This window comes from Sebastes umbrosus, chromosome 14 (genome assembly GCF_015220745.1).
Source record: "Sebastes umbrosus isolate fSebUmb1 chromosome 14, fSebUmb1.pri, whole genome shotgun sequence".
Taxonomy (NCBI): Eukaryota; Metazoa; Chordata; class Actinopteri; order Perciformes; family Sebastidae; genus Sebastes; species Sebastes umbrosus.
The window spans coordinates 18,858,797-18,880,134 of NC_051282.1; the positions used below are offsets into that span (position 1 = coordinate 18,858,797).

The 21,338-nt window shown below is 39.0% G+C and overlaps 1 long non-coding RNA gene across 1 annotated transcript; it reads left to right on the top strand.

Annotated features, from left to right (window-relative positions):
- The first annotated feature begins 1,554 nt into the window (after positions 1 to 1,554).
- On the top strand, positions 1,555 to 2,019 carry LOC119502443. The gene is made up of 2 exons (XR_005210076.1): positions 1,555 to 1,795; positions 1,903 to 2,019. It is a non-coding gene; the product is annotated as an uncharacterized LOC119502443 (long non-coding RNA).
- The last annotated feature ends 19,319 nt before the right edge of the window (positions 2,020 to 21,338 follow it).

Consider the following 21,338-nt stretch of genomic DNA (forward strand, 5'->3'; position numbering starts at 1 on the left):
TGGCTACCTTGTGATTGACAGGTCACTACCACGGCATTGTCCGGTCTGTGAGTTGTCTGTGTTTTCGTCTTACAACTTTAACCCTTTCATAGTGTGTTTTCACTTTATGAATGTTAATAATATACTTTTTGGTCATCAGAAAATGTCTTATTCAGCGTTCGGTTGTACTTAGCTCCACCTTCTCCTGACACTTCTGGATTAAAAACAAAGAAGATAGCGACGGCCAAAATGCCGAACTCGAAGCTTCAAAACGTCAGTCCACAAACTAATGGGTGACGTCACGGTGACTACGTCCACTTCTAATATACAGCCCGTAGTATACAACGATTATATATTGAGCACATGAGATATGATAGAATATGAGTTTTTTTTTTTTTAAATCTCTCATATGTGACGACGACAACAATTTACTTTTAAAAACAGTTGTTACAGTACAAGGTGTGTTACAAAAGGGAGAAAAAAAAATGTAAAGTAAGTTATTTTCTATGAGCTATACCAGGCATGTTCACAACGGCAAAGACTGAACTGAAATGTGTGGCACACAGTTCACCCAGACAGGTGCTGTCCTCATCTTTCCCCCGTATGCAAAGTAATGTTTTTTGCTTTAAATTCAGAGAGCATGTTCAGCTGCTTGTGTCGATACAAAGCCTAAAGTCTGTTCTGCAGAGGCCAGAATGCAAAATCCACCCTAAATCCATGAGTCCAATCAAGATGCACCAAAGAGTCCTCTTGCCAGGATTTGCTTGTGATAAGACAGAATTTACTGAACAAAGCTCGGATTCCTAATCAAAAGATAACGCCGAGGTGCTATTGTAGACATTCGTCCAAAATAAATAACAGGCTTAAATATGTATTTTATTTACTTGAGGAAAAAGTAAGTAACGTTTCTGTAAAGAACTGGAGGTTTTTCCAGTGGTTTCCAATCCCAGGCCACTCACTAAAAGTACAAGGAAAAACTCTGCAAAAACCAGAACACATACTGTAAGGAAGATAGAAACTTTTGGATAGGCAATACAAAAGGTGAGGGGTGCTACAGTAGTGGCTTGACTCAAGGTCATGGTCCTGTACTATGTTGGCGTTTGAAATCAAATGAAGGTTATAGGTTAAGGTTATTGTAACTTTAGTTCTCTGAGAACATTAGAGCATTTCACCCTGCTGCTCACTGTAACTGTCCTTGTGCAGGTTAGGGTACAGTGGCCATGACTGTAAATAGCCTGTATGCCAGTGTTGTCCTACTCCAACCTCATGGGAAGGCATACAAATAGCCAATATATCCTCATACAACGCTTCCTATGATATTTTACGAAAGTTATTCCTCATATTTTGTTGTCCTACGAATGGTCCAGCAACACGTGTCAATTTCCACTTACATGCATACTGTCTTTTCAAAAATAAACTTATGTCTTTACAGGAAACAACTTAGATTGGTTTAGGCAACACAATTACTTGGTTAGGTTTAGGAAAAGATCATGGTTTGGGTTGAAATAACTACGGAAGTGGCGTTACTTAAGTATGGAAGTTACGTGACAAAATAAATGAACTTTGACTTTGTTATGTTCACTACCTTTAGTCTAGAAGTTCCTTTTGTTTCCTATGTTTCCCTGTCCTTTTGTCTCTTGTGTGTTTTCCCCTGGTTTGTCTAGTTTGTCAGTGTGTCGGGAGGTGTGGCCTTCCTTCTCCTCCTCCTCCTCTGGGCGGGCTCGGCTGGAGCAGCTGCCACCAATCAACACACCTGCAATATATATACCCCGGGTTTCATGCTACTCTTCGCCAGATCGTTCCGTCGCCCTCAGTGGTATTGAACTTAATCAGGCTCCCGAGTATTTTTGCTCTTGTTTTTGATGTTGCTCTCTTGTTGGAATTGTTTGGACTTACCTCGTGTTTTTCTTGCTCTGTGCTCAGGTCTGTCACCTGCCAGCTGTGGCTGCTCCCCACCTGCCTGCTCACTCCTGCACTCTGCTCATTGGATTAATTTGGAACCTTTTTGGAATAAATATTCTTTTTGTTCTACCTTTAAAACTCTCGTTTTGTGTGCTGCATTTGAGTCCACGTTTTTGGGAACTACTCATAACAGACTTCTGATTTTACACGGGACACAAACAGCGGTCTCCTTTGTGAAAGTCCGGTGTTTTTGGACACATCCATCCAACCCGACCTCCTCCCAATGCAGCATTTGTTGCTCTTTATACTTCCTGGTTCACGATTACGTGGATTAAGTACAAAATTATTTTGTGGGATGTATACAAATTACAGTGCATTACTTTCCATAGGCATAGCTACGAACGGTGTATGAGAACAGCCTGAAATAACAGGACATTTTAAAGACATTCCGTAAATCATGATAACGCATTTGAGGCTTTTTGCGTGTCATTTACACGTCACAAATGTCGTATTATGCTAAAACCCATTTGTGGGATTCACCTCTTCTCATAGAAGTAGGTTAGTCTTCACTATAGGATGGAATTGCTAATTGTATATGTTTGTAAAAGAACAATCTCTGCCTTAACGTGTTGCCTTTCCAAAAAAAAAAAAAAAAATGAAGTGCCTCAGTAACAGATGCATAACAGCATGTAAGCTAAATTGATCTAATTCGTTCAAAATGAATTCAAGTTAGTTACAAGAAAGGGTGGTTCTCTTCTTTTAAAAAGTGATTTATAGGAAACATTTACTGTTGGCAAAAGAAATGTATAAAGAAATGCAATAAAATAAGAAATATAGGTTTCGAAATAACCATACAAGGACTACAATAATCACCCATAACCGTATAAATGAAATAAACATACATACTCCACCTCGCTAGCTGAAAAACTGTTTCTAGATTTACTGTATTTTACAGTAAGATTTATTTAAATGACATGTCATTTCAATTTTATTATGACACTCTTCATTAGCGTGCTTGTCCTTCAGTCAACACAAATGAGGCTGGCCCTGTTTGCTGATTGCAAAAGACTAAGTCCTTTGAAATTAGTCACTTTGCCTGACGTGAAGAGCAGTATTTCATGTTCGCGTATGAGGTGGCAAATTAACACTAGCCACCAGGCAAATCAAATGCTGCTGAATCTTTGGCAGTGACAGGAACGCCCGTCACACAGCCACACACTCTGGCAGGAAGCCAACTACGTTATTTTCACCTTCTGAAGAACTTTTGGAGGGTGGAATATTATTTTTTCATGCCAACGACAGCGTAAAATACAGCATATTTATATAACTAAGAGCACTGAGCCAACCAGAGTCACAGCAAGTTAGCTACCTTGAAAATAAGACCCGGTTTGTTTTTGTTTTACCATATTCAAACTTGTGTTGCTATGCACAACCTCAAGGACATCATTCAACTATTTACCTTCTGGTTCACTTAGCAGCTGGAACAATGGCTTCCATCTCATTTCCATTCAGAAAAACAGAGCCAACTTCCCATTATCGACACAAAGCTGCATGGCAATGACACCTCACGTAGTTTTCCATTCACAGATCTGATCCTCCATCTGTACAGCTAACAAACACAAATGAGCTGGCCTACAGATCGAACTCAAACTAAAAGGAAGCAGAGCAAAAATATTACAACCCCTTACAGATATAACTTATCAAATCATCGTCATAAAATCAAGAGGTTGCACAGATGGGATGGGATGCACATTGTACTGCTCCTGAGGTAAACTCTTGAGCTAAATGGGTGGACTTTCCAAATGCAACTGTATATACGGTGAAAATATGCTATGTATAATATGCTATGAATGCTATATGTTTTGAAGTATGCAATGCAGTACATATACACCATTTTAATGTCCATTCTTACTAATAACTTGTCACATACCGATTTTTGCTCCACAGGGTGATACAAGTTGAAAGACTCAACCGTGGCCATGAAGGGTTGACAACTCTCACACTTCACGCTTTCAGACTCTGCCTCACTCTCTCCCCTCCTGCGAACCTCACGTCAAAACATGCCACCAATGACGCCAACTTTGTGCTCGATGCAGTGTCCCCAGCAGGAGGGTGCTCAAGCCAAAAATGACAGCACGCACCTCTTGTGCGTAATTGTTTGTATGTAGTGTTTCAGAGAATACTGCAACAAAGACGTTGAGCATAAATACCTTTATGCATCATGCCACGATGCCTCACATGAGTATAAACATAAAGCTTAGTGTCATCTAGTCTTCAGAGCCATATCGGTTCCTCAAGTGCTTGGTTGGGTACCTCTCATAGCGGACATGGAGCATGGAGGGAGATAGGAGGAAGGAGAGAAGGAAGCTGAAGGAGGCAGACGTGTGACTTGGAGTAGGAGGTCAGCTCATATAGAATAGAAACACAGTTACTGACAATCTCTCACATTCAGCGAACACAGGGATAGAGGAAGAAGGTGAAGAGAGCGGGGCAGGTAGTAACAAAGTCTGCTGCTGCAGCATACAATAGAGAGCACTGAAATAGGCTGTATTGATCTATAACATATAGGGGAGAACGGGGATGAATGTAACACTTTTGGTCTCAGCACCTATAGAGCGCTGAATTTTAGGGATGGAGCTCTCAAATTTTGACACAACGAGCCTATTATTTGCTTATTAAATATAACAATGTTTCCAACATCTTCAACTATATCACATAATTCATTAATCAATGTCAGATTCAAAGTTCCATTGTTACAACCTATAACAATAAGAATAAAAAAGTAAAAAATGTGAGGAGACCACGGCAATGCTTTTTACTTTTACCTTTTTTGTATTGGGCTTGAAAAGACTCATTGTGGTGTGTGCTTGTCTGCATAAAGCCGTATTACCATAAAAATGACCTGAGTGCAGGAAGCAGAGACATGTCCTCTTGCACAGTCACATTTAAATGAGAACTTGAGACAATTTCCTTTTCCAGACCTGTGTAATCTACAGTTGCGTTGCCTTACACAACTCTGTAACAATTGGTATGGTAAACACTTTGAGCTCAACACATCTTCTGCCTCAATAGTGTAGTGTCTTTCTTTGTTGTCTATTTGTATTTGAACTATTGTTTTTAACCCGCTGTCTTTGGCCAACGTGTTATTTTACTATGTCCAATTTCTCCACAATTATTATATGTTTCAAAAAATGATAACCTTTATGGAATAAATCTCAGTCCTTTTCATAGTTAAGATTACAAATTGCTTCACCAAAAACAGTCAAAGTAAAAGCCAAACATATACCAAGCTTGTTTTATCAGTTTAATATCAAGGGAGAGGTTGTTCTCTAGCACAGATGGCAAATGCACAATCCCTTTTGAGTTATAACCTTGTCCTCAGGACAACCAGACCCTGGTGAGAGGACCTGAGAGATTTCACATTTTTATAGAAGGACAGAAATTCAGAAATGCATGCAGGAGCTTTGCCATGTAGACCCTTGCATTTAAACTAATCTTGGCTCAATGTCTGGAGTTGCAAGTTTGATTTAAACATCATATCTTAAGCGAAAGACGCAGGGTTGAAGAATTTACCTGATGTCCATGGACAAATTCAAACATAGATCAAAAGTAAACCACTTTTAATTATGATTTTTTGTGGATCTAAAGAGTTTTCTGGCAAAAGTGTTGATTTGAAGATAAGCAACGCTGTGTTGTGCTTCTGACAGGTAGCCAAATGTTTAACAAATAATTAAGGCATTATTGGCAGTAAACTATAAATTAGCAGTATGCAAGATGGCATGTTGGGGAAGTTTCTATCCTTTTCTGTTACAATTGTTTCTCTCCCTCTTTAGCTTTCTCCAAGTAAATGGTATCAGCCATCCTGTTTGTTGCATGGACAGCTACTCTAATTGCCCGAGGGGTGGCAGATTCCCTAGTAGCAGGATGGGGAAGGTGTAGTATGAGTTACTTGTTTTACTCTCTTCAGCTTATTCATAGAATTTTGGAGAATTTAATCACAAGATGTGGTGTAGCTTTTACATAATTCAAGGGTTTGAAAACTATTTTACTATTCTTGGCAACATTGTCGTGGAGCCCACACTCCCACGGCTCTGGATAAATTTGGATTTAATGTGGAAAAATTGAAATAAGTGTAACATAACTTAATTACTTATGTCAAGAGTCATACAATCTTTTCAGATGGCTGCAAATAGAATAGACTCAATTTTGTTCTATTTACAGAATCTCATTATGGAAACATTGTTAAAAACATATTATTTTTGCCCTAAGAGGCTGAGATTTTGGCATGGAGGTTAAGCATGTGTGTGTGAAGATGTGTCTTTGTGTTTATGCCAATTGGCAAAAAGAGCGTGTGGCAATGAGAGTGGCCAATAACAAAAAGGCACATAACTTCTAAACGGATTCACGTGCCATGGCCAAACTGATGAACCATTTGCCGTAGACTCTTGTGGGAGGCATCATAGTCTCAGCAGAGAGTTCTTTTTCATTTTCCCATGGAGGTCAAGCATTTATGAGAGTGTGTGTATGTGTGTGTGTGTGTGTGTGTGAATCGATTCACAGGTGGTTGCAGCCATTGTGAATTCACACTTAATTTTCTTTTTGTAGGTCGCTGACATTTTTCTAACAAGTAAAAAGCTGCTGTATGGAGTCACTGACTCCATCCAATGATCCCTCAGATTTAATTTCCATAACAATTTAAATAACTAGTTGTGAAGATTGGTTGATTATTGTGCTCAATCCTCAGTGATGGACAGGCAGGTCATTTAGTCACCTTTTTAGATTTTTAAACATCACCTTTCACTTTCGCAATTCATCTTGTTGAATGTTACTTTTTCTTTCCATTTAAGCATTTCAATTTGAACTTGTTAAACATTAAATACAGTTAATATACAATACTGAATGATTTTCATGACCAATTACAGCATGTGCTGTAAGGAGAGTTCAAATATTCCCTTTTTACTTTATTTTTCTATCACTGTACAGCCTAGTCACACGGCAAAGCGTGTAATAGACCCACCTGTCCACTGGAAGAAAGTGTGTCAGCGTCAGTGTGTTTTGCCTCACTGAGACGTATATATTACACGCCTTCATGAAGGTGCAGTGTTATGAAGTGAGGTTTGTCACATGATGTTTGTCACGTGTTTTTCGTAGCTAGTGACGTAGTATACAAAAGTTAGAAAGACGGTGGGTGGAGAGGATAGTACCAACAACTTTCAAGCAAGAGGCCGGTGTTCAAATCTGTGTTTGTTTTGTAAGTTAACGACGTTTGTCATGTGACAACAGTTTTCCGCAATGATGTTACGTTATTTCCATACGAGCTTTACTTGTGCTTGTTTTAAGCCTAACCATGACATTTTCCCTTACCCTAACTAAGTGGTTTTCTTGCCTGATCCTAAGTCTGTGGCCTTCAACACACAAATTGTTAATTTACTTATATAACCACTTTTTTGTGTGCGTTGCTAGGCAACATTAAGCTAAAGCGGAAGTGGCTGTCAAGGCCGGACCAGGAGTTTTATAATCCTACAGTTAGATGGTTGATTTGGACGTCCAGATTCAATTGACATGAAACTTCAACAAACTTGGTTGTTGTTGTTTATTATATAAATAACATTGAAAAAAGTAACTAAAAGACTTAATAAATAATATATACATTATAACATTCTTTCATAATTATATTGAATTATGAAAATCAATTTGCAATAGTCAAGAGCAGTAGTGCTTTTAATTTTCGTAATGGCCAGTGGCCCCGAGACAGCTATTTTATTCTAATTGTACCACACATAAAAGTTTGAATGAGTCGAGAAGAGACAGCTTATAAATTCAAGATCTCGCGAGGTGTCAGATCCTTCTGAGGTGTGTGTGAGAGGTGTGATCAGGACAAGTTCAATTTGATTTGTTGCTGTGATCAGTGAAGCAGGAGGGTGTCTTCAATTAAATATTTTACTTTGATTTAACACCAAAATTAATTCCCAGGTGTGTAAGCCACCACATTTCTCTGCAGGAGAAGATCTCATAATGAGAAGAAGGAAGTAATGGTTTTGTTATTGTCATGACGCTTCAAATGACAGCTGAATGTACTATCTGCTTTTTTTATTTTTTTTATTATTTTTGGGGCATTTTCGCCTTATTTGACAGAGGACAGTGTATAACTGGGGAGAGGGAGAGGGGTTATGACATGCAACAAAGGTCCTAAGGCCGGAGTAGAAGCCAGGATGTTGCGGTTATATGCATGTGCTGTAACCACTCACCAAGGCTCTCCCTTGCTTCTTGTTTTATCACAGAAGTGAGTTACTTAGTCTGGCTTCAGACTGCAAGACTAAAGACCATGAACATGGAGAAAATTTTATACCAAAGCTGGGCAATATGACATATAAGTACGCCAACGTTCATACTGTAAAAAAAAGCAGTAATAGATGTCAAAATCTAAATTTAGTTGACCTTTTAATCACATAACTGAGTCATTAGCTAATAGCTCCACATTTCTGGATACGATGCATGCTTCGAGATGCAAAAGCCTCCACACTGCCGGTAATAACCATACCACTTGAACAGCATTTAGAATAGTGCTTTGTTACATTGCCAGATGGCTTAAGATCTTTTAATGTTTGAGTCCTACATGACAGCAATATTAACACCTATAGATCAGTGAATCATCATTCAAAAGGCATCTCTGCTCCGGTGGAAGAGTTTACCCTCTTTGTACTCCCTGGATATTCTCCACCCATCGTGTTTGTAATCAGATGTTACAAAGAAGATGCTAATGCAGTTCCAAAATACTTGCACTTGCAGCCAGTAATGAAGCTGTTTGGATTCTGGTACTTAAATTAGCTGTGGTTTTGTACAATAAAATACTTTTTTTTTAGGAAAGAAATGGTGGTGGCCGTTCTGTGATCTCACTAAAACAAAGTGACAGCTGTGCCAAGCTGAGGCTTTATGGAGGAGTGTTGACGTTGGAGAAGAGAAGAGAAAGCAAAATAGTTACTCCAAGGCAGAAGGAGAGAGCCACTTCTCATTTAAAAGAATTGCATTTTTACAATCACCTGTCTTGTGAAATGTAATATGTGAGAGTTGAGTTGAAATCCCTTTGCATTGCTTAGCTGAGGATGAAGTAGGTGGAATAATGTAAATGTCAATGAATGTTTACCAAAAGCAATGTTGAGTTTCCCATGAACATTTCTGTGTGAAAGGGATGTGAGCAAAACAATACAGTTGTGAATACATCTCTACAGCCAAAACACAATGTTACTATAGACCAGAGGCCTGTACTACGAAGCGAGTTCAACATACCCAGGGTATCTTCTCCTTATCTGGCTTCACTAAGCCTAAAAAACGCTATCTTGCTAAGCAGGGCGGTGTTTGGATATGACTATAACTATAATATACAATTATACAAATTCAAACAAGTTAAACACATATGCCAGGATAAAATTAACACAGTTGAAGCTGCCAAATGCAGGAAGGACAGCTGGCAAAAGAAAAAATTGCCGATGTGTGAATGCGTAAATTAACAGACTTATTATTTTAATACTCAAAAGTCAGATATAGCCGTCTAGATGGGGCAGTGAATAAACCCAGAGTTAACCCTGAAGTTAACCTCGATAACTCCAAATCCTGCTTCGTAGTAAAGGCCTCTGGCAGTCTCATTATAGGAACCCAAGAAAACAACAAAACAACAACCATATGCTGCAAAACCAAATCAGCCCAAAAACACTCTGAATACTGAAACATGAGTATTCATTTTCACCGCTGTAACAATCAACAGCATGAAAGCATCATAATAACAATCAACAGCATGAAAGCATCATAACGCTCATGCCAAACAACAATCAAAAGGAAAATAAGCCAATTTAGTACAAGAATACCAGTGTAAAGAGTGCACATGGTGGATAGTGAGCTGGTAGCATATGAGCAGAAAGTAACAGCAAGCAGACAACAACATTTTTACCGACAAGCAGATCTGCAGGTAAGATATAAAACAGCCAGCGCTGTCATCATGCCTGTAATGTTAGCATGATGCTCAGCAAACAAAGCAAGACTGAACAGGCCCAAGACATGCACATGTTGGAACAAGGTCACCAGATCCCAAGGAGAGAAAACTTTTCCTTCTTAAAGTCTTCCTGAAGCAAATTGACCTGTTGGCAGGTGAGCTTCCTTAAGTTGTGAAATGCAACATGTGTGTTAGAACTAGGATCAGGCCCATAGTTTGTAGATCTGAAATACAACTTAAATCTGTTGAATTAGTTTTACAGACCAAATAAATACTTTAGAATACAGCTGATGTGTAGGAATGGAAAAAAACAAAACAAAATGAAATAATCTGCACAACCTCACCACCACCATCAATATCATCACATGTGTTTCTTCCTCTAATATATTCACAGACAAACACCAAAGTCTTCTCCCATCGCTTCCTGTGTTATGTGTTTCCTGTAATTGTTCACCCAGCGAACTGTCATCATGAGAAAGCTTCTGTCGTTAGCAGCCCAGATGTCACCACAAGTAAATTCTCAACCGGGTGTCGTGAGCGGAAGACAACTTCTGTATTGATTATTATCGTTTTGTGTTACTATTAACAGTCGGAGTGTCATATATGTGTGGTTTACACATCTGTCATCTCAGAAACAGATGTGGAGCATTTCATTTTGGGATTGTTTAGCAAAAAGGAGTTTACATGCTTTGGATTCTACATGATTATTTCTGTTGCTCAGGTTTTAACCGAGATTTCTGACACTCAAAAATACAGTAAATGTAGTGTGTGTATGTTGAGTTTCAATAGGCAGCAGCTTTATGTCCATGATACACGCTGCCGAAGGTCTCAACAGAATACATACTGTATTATATTCACTACAGTGGTGAGTTTATCCTGAACTGACAGTTTCACGGTGTTATGGAAACGTATTTTTATTTGCAGACATTAACAATGAACAGATATGTCAATTCAAGTTTGATTTATAAAGCACCTTTCACACGAAGATCTGCTGTGCGAAAATGTATTTGTCATCTTTTTTCTCAGGAAAATCAAAGAGGAAAATTCCACCCGCAATGTGCTTCCATTTCTCATGTGAGAAGTCGCAGTGTCAGCTGACAGAGTAATGACTACAATATAATGAGAACAAATCGAGGGATTGCGGTGGAAGCGAATAGCTTAACTTTAATACGCTATTTAGGGGAGAGAAAAGAAACAGATTTGGCTGGATTGTCAGATTTTATTGTTTAGATTATTATTATTGTTGGGTCAGTAGAAATGAAAATTACACTATTAAATAAATTGCGCTATAAAACTCTGAGTTCTTGGCACCAGCATCCACTACGGCTGCAAAGATTGCTGCACTAAATAGAAGAATTGATTTTGTTTCTGCTTTTCTATGACAGTTAATATTTAACAACTGTGTTGAATTGGATGTTTTTAAGAGAATTACAAATTCTCTATGGTGTAGCACCAAATTATAGCTAAACAGAATACTGAATCATCTGTTAAATGCTGTAATTAAATCACTTTCTCACCTACAAAACTGAAAACATTTTTGTCAGTTAATGTCCCCTGATGAAGAAAAAAATAAACATGTAAGACTACAGTGAAGTTTTATTTTTAGCATTGGTCTTTCTGTCATCAATATGCACTTGAATGCTTTTTTTTCCCATTCGTTCTCATGTTCATGGCTTTGAATGAGTCTGTTCATTAGCATTTCACTCTGCAACCAATGCTGCCCCTTGAGGCTCTTAAGGTGCTGCAGTACACAGACTCATTATTTGCTCTTTGTCAACTGAGACTTCATTAAAAAACCTAATTACAGATTTTAATTAGAATCCTTGGATTATAGTTTTATATTATCAATATAATAATCACATCCTCTTACAACCCTCTGTGTTAACTTATCGTCAGAGTGGCAACATTTAAAATCTGATACATACAGGAATAATCCTCCAAACGTTTGTTTGTGTTCAGATAAAATAAACAGCTAAACAAAAACTGTTTTTAAAAATTGTTGTCTTCTTATCTGTTAATGCAGTATGCAACCATTGTACTTCCATAAGTTCAAAAACAATCATTGACTTTAACAGCAAAAAAATCGTTATCTTCTTATCTGTTGATGCAGTATGCAACCATTGTATTTTCATAAGTTCAAAAACAATAATTGACTAAAACACTAACACTTGACCATGGCATTGGCCACTAAAGCACCACCTGCTAACTAAACTGCATTCTTGATTACGTTTCGAGGGAGACATTATTTCGTTGCGTGGGTTTATTGAAGGGAATAAACTAATCCGAGGACTTTGGTGGTCCAATTCGTAGTGAAGGTAGTAGAAGTTTACCTAAAATCACTGAGCAGCATTGTGTCCACTGTTAACTGGAGTGTAGTCTCCTGTGAGACAGTCAGTGGCTTGCTGTAACCACTAATTTCCCCTATCGTGCCACGAGTGTGTCGGCCTCTAATGTGATGAAACCAGCCGAGTGCAGAACACTGTATCACGCTGGCAGCGTGCCAGAGATAACGCTGTGAGGCCAGCTGAGACGCTTACCCCTGTTGCAGAATCTCTCAAGAAAAGTCAAACACACCCTGCATTTCAGCAAAGAGACAGCCAGCCATGCTGATAACCGCTGAGGGTTTAACACTGCTGCATATTTTAAGGCAAAATTAGAGAATAAAGCAGCCGAGGATGTGGACGCCTGTGGTGTCAGGCCTGGCCTGCCTGTGGTCTGACGAGGTCCAGGCAGCTTTGCCCTGAGGGCTACAGCGAGGTGCATGGACCCCACTGATGAGCTGTTTCTGACCTGCAGACTGCTCTTTCAGATACAGAAAGTATAAACACAACAGGAAGTGAAAGGATCAACATTACATTTTGTTGTTTGAGTATTCACCTGCACTTGCGGGGCTTAATTTCATCAGTGGTGAAATTTGAAAAAACAATTTGCTTAGAAAGCAAGCCAATCCTCATTCTTCCATTTTTCTCTGGCTCCATAGTGCAAATTTTAACATTTGATAATGTCCCTTACTAGACTGTTTGTGTCCCGTGTGAAACTAATAGTCAACATTTGACATTTTGTCACGTCAGTCGTTGGTCACGTGAGTCGTTGGTTATCCGTTAGTCACTTGCTAGTCACGTGAGTCGTTAGTCAGTCAAGTTAACATCAACCACACTCTTTTCCTGACCCTACCTAAATGTTTTTCTTGCCTAAACCTAAACTTCCTGTGAAAACCAAGTTTATTTGGAAAAGACACTTTGGCAAAAGCATTTTGGCAAATTTTTCTTGGGCGCTACCCACATAATCAGCTGTGATGCTCATCCCACAAATGCATGATCCTTACAAGTTGGACATCATTGTGAAGGTAAATAAACAGGCTTTCCAATGATTTAAAATACAATGACCATTAGCATTGTAACAACAGAGAAATAATCGACCAAACACAAGTTTTCAAACTTTTTTTCCCAGTTTATATATACAGTATATATAATAAGGGTGCGATTTGTGAAAAAAATATTTTATTCATGAAAATAAATCACAATCCACTGTGGGCCTATATAGATGTATTTCACTGTATTGGCCTGTACTTTCCACATGCGGACACATAGGGGATGTGATCATACACACAAAACAAAAGGTTAAATGTTAATGTGCCAGAATTAAATCCCCCTTTCAGTACCATAACGCCACTCAGCCAGGCTTAGATATACAGTAGGCATTTTATATGGTCGAGTGGTGAAGTAGCAGTAATCACAAATACATTTTGTCCTCACCAGGGATAAAAAAATTAAAATAATTCAGTAGAAGCACGGATATATAGACCAATCTCTTCCTATCCACCAGGCAAATTGCACCCTGTATATAACATCCTATTGCCACGTGCTGTCGGCGCGTCTTATTTGTTCCTCATAAGCGGTCCAGTCATGTTCTCAGCCTGCTACCTGCCTGCATGATTCTCTGCCTGAACCTTGGACTCCTGACCTTTTGCATAATCCCTGCCTGGCTAAATCTGACTTTCCTTGTTTGGTTTCTAGACTTCTGCTTGTTTTATCTTTATCTGCTTGGTTTCTGGGTTGTGCTTTTGGGTCCAACTCAACCTTTACTGAGTCAGTACATTTTTCTTGTCAAGCACCAGCAGCCCGTTGCCTCTAAAACATCTTAAGTCATTGTCTGTATATTTTCTGCACTTCTCCGGCTTACATAATGCTTTGTCATATAAACACAAAACCCTTAATCCTGAATATTTCAATTAATTTGGGTATTACTTGTGACAGCAGAGGGACACCAAAAAAGGAAAGATTTATTTGCAGAGTAAATATGTACCCATACGTCCAAAATTAATATTTTCAGATGTAATTAATCTAAAGACAAGCTACAGACCTATTAGCATAATTATTAAATTTCACCAGCGTGCGTCACCTGATATGATTTTGTTTGATGAATGTAAACAGAACATTGATTGTTGTTGTGTATAACTTGCAACACAACAAAGTCTGATTATAGCAATTAGATTTAGAGGCAGTGATAGATTTTAACCAGATACGGAGAGTGAAACACAGACCGGCTGCTTTGTAGAGTGTTATGTCATTCAATGGCATTTAAATACAGACAGAGGAAGTAGTCCAGATATATATTCCCTAATTACATGAAATGCTGCTTTGAGTTCATAATTTATGTCTCTATGTGGAACAAGATACCTGCACATGCAATGTTACTGTCACTGTGAGAGCCATTTGTCTCCGAAACGTAAACTTTTAGCTGAGATAACAACCCTGTTTTCAGCTTTGTAACAATGTATTGTTCAGATAGTACAATATGGTATGTAACATAAGAAGGAGAAAGGAGATGGAGAATTTTTTCAGCCCATGCAGGAACATTTATCCTCAAGTTTATCTGAAAAATAGGCATAGTCTCAGTTACTTTACTTCACTTTAAACTTGCCATATATTTGAGTTTCAGATACATCTGTGCAGCTCCAAATTAAGCAATCAAATCTGCCGTATCCTCATACAACAGTTTGTATGATATCTTACGAATAGGTATTCCTCATTTTTTGTGCATTTTCCTACGAATGTCCAGCAGGCAGCAAAACTACTTGGTTAGGTTTAGGAAAAGATCATGGTTTGGGTTAAAATAACTATGGAAGTGTATGGGAGTTACGTGAAAAATGAATCAACGTTGACTTCAGGTTTCACACGGGACACGAACGAATGGTCTCCTGGGTGAAAGTCCGGTGTATTTGGACCCACCCATCCACTCCAACCTCCTCTCTATGTGTCCCTACAAGTTTGTTGGTCTTTAGACTTTCTGGATCACGATTACGTAAATTAAATATGAAATAACTCTCTGGGATATATACGAATTACAGTGCATTGCTTTTCGTAAGTATAGCTACGGACAGTGTTTGAGAATAGCCTGAACTACTGCGAATGACTTGCTGTTTGTCATAGACTCTAATCGGAGGCATCATTGGTCTCAGCAGAGTCCAGGCAATAAAACCACTTAGTTAGGTTTAGGAAAAAAAAAACATGGTTGGGTTTAAAACTAACACCTTTCTACAGTGAAAATGACTCTGAACGTGAACACGGGACACAAACAGCGGTCTCCTGGATGAAAGCCATGTATTTGTTGGAACCATCCACCTCACGTCCCGCCCACCCTGTGTGTCTTTTCGCTTTACGTCACCACAATCCCTGCGCACTTTCTTGGAGCCTTCATTGTTGCCGCGGATGGGTTTACATTGTAGTTAATGGAAAGCCCGGTGCGTCTCATATCGACGTTAAAGGGTGCTTTGTGTGTCGGGTCTAACGCAGACGGACGCAACAAAGCGTCGGTATTTTACGCCCTGGGAATGAGAATGGGTTGGCCACCTACACTGTAGCCCTGCCCCCTCTCATGACTCATGAACCGTGTGTCGTAGACTCTTGTGGGAGGCATCATTGGTCTCAGCAGAGAGTTCCTTTTTCATTTTGCCATGGAGGTCATGTGCTTGTGAGGTTGTGTGTGTGAATGCATGCGCATACATGGACGCAGTTATTGCGAATTTGCACCTGTTCATCTAAAAGCATGATTATGCAAGTGTGGTTTCAATCACTCTGCGCTCACGCCTTGCTGATACTTCATTCGTATGCAGCCAATTTCATTGCTTGCCCCTAGGAGACCAAAGGTCCACATAATAGTTATTCCAAGAGCTCTGCGTTGAATATTTCAAAGGGATGCAACACAACTCAGAGAAAATTCAGATCAGTACAGATGGATTAATCAATGCTTTGGTATTTCACAAAAGAAGCCTGCATTGAGTTCAAAGGGGGGAACTTGTTAGCCAAACACACATGGGGGATGCTGTGCTATCTCCAGCTACTCTGGAGCTGCAGTCTATGTGTCAGGTATTGACATTTCTATAGACTCCTCTCTATTGATCGGTGTGAAATGTAGGGAGTTTAATTGAAGTAAGGAGTCATAATAAAAAGGGAAGGCGGTTCACACTGTGGTTTGTCTCCGTCCACGTCGCCCTGCAGTGCCGAATACATTGGAGAGAGCTAAGTGCTAAAAATACGAAATAAGGACATGTCTCTTCTCGCATGTATCATCCTCAGAGATTCTCTTCCCAGCGCTTAACAGAGCTTAATTATGCATGTAATATGATGTCAGAGGTATTGTCTCGAAAGTGTGTGATCCAGCGTTTCCCCTGTCGTCACTACAAGATAAGATCTATTAATTGCTTTAATGAGAACGCTTTCTAACATCTCTCTGACATATGTGGAAGGCTATTTCATCTAACACAAGGTCGCATTGAGCCCAAACGTTTAGTGGACTGAACTCAAAACACAGTGACGTGTCTGGTGCAGGGGTTGATGTTGAGGATCATCTTTTTCTAAAGCATATAATATATGAGGAAATTAAATCGTTTTCATTAATAATATAGGATGGTATTTAGAGTAAACTGGCTCATACAGTGGACTCAAAAGCTTTGCAATTTTGTTTTTGATTGATGGCAAATTATTCTATTCTGGCTAGTTTTTAGAATGACCGCGGGAAATATCACAGAAATGTATTTGAGAGGATCTTTTCATTTCATTGATCTGCATTCCTCCGCTGACATTTCTGCAATAGCAAGCTGAATTCTGAGGCTCAGTATGGATGATTGTATTTTGCCCCACAGTTAATTTGACTTAGTTTCAGGTGAATATCTACAGTGCATCGGGATGCTTTTAATCTCAGAGATAGGATTAATGTTAGAAATAGGGTTAGGATTAGAAATTTCAGTCAGTATATCATCTGAAAAATCTAAAGATGTGGCAAATTAAATTTTCTTTAATACTCATTTTTTGTTCTGATTGGAGGTTTCAACACTAAAGAAGTTTGGTCCGTAGCTTTTCCTACTATATGAATTTATAACAGAAAAGTGGTGTCTGATTAATTTGACCTTTACACTATTCACAATCTTGAAGAAGAGGTTTTTCTGTACATTTTCTTATCTTTGTGAGACAAACCTGAGCCTCTAATTTGTAACCAATCCGAGGCTGAACCCCCCACAAAAGTCTTTCGGTTTAAAGAAAAGGATGAATTTGTTACTATATCAAATGTGTATCATGTGTATTGAAGTCATTTCAAAGGATATGACAGCTTTAGAACTTATGAAGCTCCCAAACAAGATAGTGGTGTACCTAGGGCGCAGAGTCAGCTTTAGTACTCTAAACACGTCATACTGGAGCACAACAAGGCTGCCGAGCCTGAATGCTTAATTTGCGGCCAGTGGGATGCTTTATCCAGAGATATAAACAAGTGCAGGCCCTATTGCATGCGCCGTCACGTGGGCTGAGCATGGGCTGAATTGTTAAACAGTGTATGGAGCCTCCTTGTTAACCCCCAGAGCCAGATTCCAAGCATCCATTCAAGAAAGACTCCAGACCTTGAAAATCAAGTTGTGCATAGCAATTGAAATCATAACTCCAAGGATCTGGGCAGAGCTACGCGTCAAGTTTTCCATTATCTTTGACTCTTAGCATCGCAGAAACAATGCCTTGTGAATGTAAATGACCGGGGCCAAAATGAAAAGCCACAATTAATATGACCTGGTTTTCATATCAGCATAAAAATGACATACTGCAAAAGTAAACATAAAGTGTTTATTAATTGTTCTGACAAAAGCCTTTTTCTATTAGTGCATTGTGTGCTTAATGTGCGAGGATGTCTGAAAGTGTCTTTGTATAATACAAAGCAAGCCATTTAATATCTTAACAAGACAACTCTTGCTAACATAAGACCTTCAGAGGACATCTTCAGTTCTATATCTCTATTAAACGAGGTGCTCAAGCCTTTAGTGTGTGAAAAATAGAAATAAAATAGAATACAGACCTCGGAGCTTTTACCCTGATTCATGTCATTATGTGTCATTAACCTCCTGTAAATACTCTCATTTCTGTGATTCATAACTGGAGTAGTCTTCCTTTGACTGTAAACATTATTTATTGCCCACGTGACATATGTGTTGACCTTTTTATTGCATGCCAGATTTACACGTTGTTGTTCCCTACATGGTCTGCAGTATTACACTGACTGGCAGTGTTATACTGACCTAATAGGTGGACAGGGAGGCGTAAAAACGCCACTGCTTTTCAGGCAGAGAGGGAGGACATGTTTGCATGCAATCTTAAAGTGTAACCACAAAGAAATACATGTCTTTAAGATTGATGTTTAACATGTTAAATGGTATTAGATTTTCAAACCCTTGTTTTAAATCTATGTCGCACCACAGGATTGTTCCATTCTTGCAAAACTGTGTTTATGAGTTTAATATTAGGCAGATTTTAAAAAATGATCAAACTGCAGGTCTTCAGGTGAACTGTTGCAATGCAGGTGTCAAATTGAGTAAATACAAAGCAATAGTGATACATATTGTCTCAATATCACCATTATGTCACGAAGCAAAGGCTCCAGAAATGGAACATTGCTGAGAAAGTATCGGAGGAAGGGAAAGTCATTTTTTAAAGAAGACTTCTTTCAAGACGTTTTCTGGGATTCAAGCAGGCCGATTGAAGTGGAAGCAGTTGTCATTTCTGGGTCAATCTGTTAAGCCACACAAATAAAAGCCTCAATTAAAGATAGAATCCATCGTATTCTGTCAGTCTTTAAACACTATCACATTACAGAGTCAGACATTTTCTAAGGTCTTCGGTCCAAATGACACTAAATTATTCAGCCTGCAATTCACACGGAGTAAGTTCTGTCTAGTTTTAACACGTTTCTTTTGTGTTTTTGTAACACGTGATGGACACGAGTATAATACAACATTCCTGGACACGCTGTCTGGCTCATAGGAGGATGTCTGTAGTGCAATCTGGCTCGGCAGGACATCATTCACACAACCCTGCCAGTGGTGGAGTGTGACGGTTTTCAATCAAAAACCTCCCCCACTAATTTTACTAATCGGCGTGCCTTCAACCAGACAGAGAGGAACAAACCAGCTGGTGTTGAATTTGGCTGGAATTTAAACCGGCATATCTTCCAGGGCACAGGACTGGACACCACCGGCTTAGAGGAAACATGGCAGCACACCTCACTGATCCGAGCCCTATCCATGTGCAATGGGTGCACTGAATGTTAAATTCGGCACATTAAAATAATTTCTTGGCTCCCTCCATGTGCCCCAATAGCGCTGTTTCTTTTGATGATGCGTTCAAATTCAACCAACCTCTGCGTGTGACAAAGCTGTGTGGATTCACATTTAGGAAACTTTATTGTCCATCATAATGTGATAAAAATAATGCTTACAACAGTGGAAATTGAAGGCATGAAAGACTTAATTCCAAGGCTTCAAAGCATGAAGTTTTTTTAAACATTTCTTTCATTTTATTGATGGATTTTGATCTAAAAAGTTGTCCACAGCATGTATTAGCATGCAGATATGAGTTTAACATTGGGAAACAACATCTGGGAAAATCAGCAGAGTTTTGGGTGAATAAAAAAAAGAGTGTAAGACGATCTAAGTTTAGGTCTGAGTCCACATATTAAAACTGGATTGTGGCCTCGATTTCCATATTCATGACCTCCAGTGTGTATATTGCAGGAGGCTGCATATTCCCGTGTGTGCCTCCAAGGTTGGAACCAGCACAGTGGGGTGTGTACTCAAAGTGGCTCTTAAGTGTAGTTCCAGAGGTGGTGGAAGTGTTGAGGGGGTTGTTATAGCTACTGTTGGCGGTAAAAGCTTTACAGCTCCCACTTTGTCGGGATTGTTGAATTGATATCTGTTATACTTTATGTTTTTTCCACCTTTTTGTTTTTTTCTAAAGACAAAGTTAAACATTAAAAGGGTGATTTGTTTGTGTCAGCTTTTATATTCACAATTAAATATTTAAATAAAAGCTGCACTGATATAAATCCTTGTATTAACAATGGACTAACTTACAATGTGTGATCATGTGAAAAGGCTCACTCTTATACTGGCAAACCAACAGAATCATCAGCCAACTCTGCAGTTTCCCGCAAAAGTATTTTAGCGTCTTTCAGCTCATTGTTTTGGTTTTTGGTTCACGCTCACAGCTCTCATCAATACCAACAACAGCAAGAAGCTGCTTTGACCAACAAAAAAAACCTCTGTAAACTGACTTTATGTTACCTGCCTCACAAAGTTAGCAACTAGCTGGTGAACATAGTTCAACATTTAGCAGATAAAAAGTAGAGTAGACATTGTACTTACATTCACCAAGAAGCCAGAAGCATGACTTCAAATGAATGCTAACTTCACACCATGTCTGCTGGATGTGTAAATAGACAATTGTTTGCTAACACGTATAGCAATAACAAAGTTATAATATGTCATTGTTATGATCCGCTGCCCCAAGTCACCGACAAATTTAATTAATACTGTTTTAAAGGACAACAAGGACAACAGCATCAGTCACATCAGTAAGTGCCCCTGAATAATGTATGTTTATGTTAAAGTGACAAAGCCCTCTAGTCCGTAGCTTTGATGTAAGGAAAGGAAGAAGTAAGGTGACATTGTTCAACGTATTCTCATACAACTATGATATCTTACAAAAAAGTTATTCCTCCTTTTTCTTCATTTTCCAACGAATATCTTCACAGAAAACAACTTCCTTAGGTTTAGGCAACAAAACTACTTAGTTAGGTTTAGGAAAAGATCATGTCTTGGCTTAAAAAAAACTCCGTAAGTGGCGTCACTTAAGTACATAAGTTACTACACAGGACACGAACACCTGTCTCCTGAGCGAAAGTCCGGTATTTTTAGACCCACCCGTCCACCTCAACCTCCTCCCTACGTGGCATTCGCTGCTCATTATATTTCCTGGTCCATGATTCCGTGAATTACGCACAAATTGATTTTGTGGGATATACACAAATAACAGTGCATTAGTTTTCGTAGTTATAGCTACGAACAGTGTATGAGACCAGCCTGCATTGTTATAGAACAATACGAAGGTGGTTGGTGTAGATGGATGCGTCAACAAAACACCACTGGTCATTT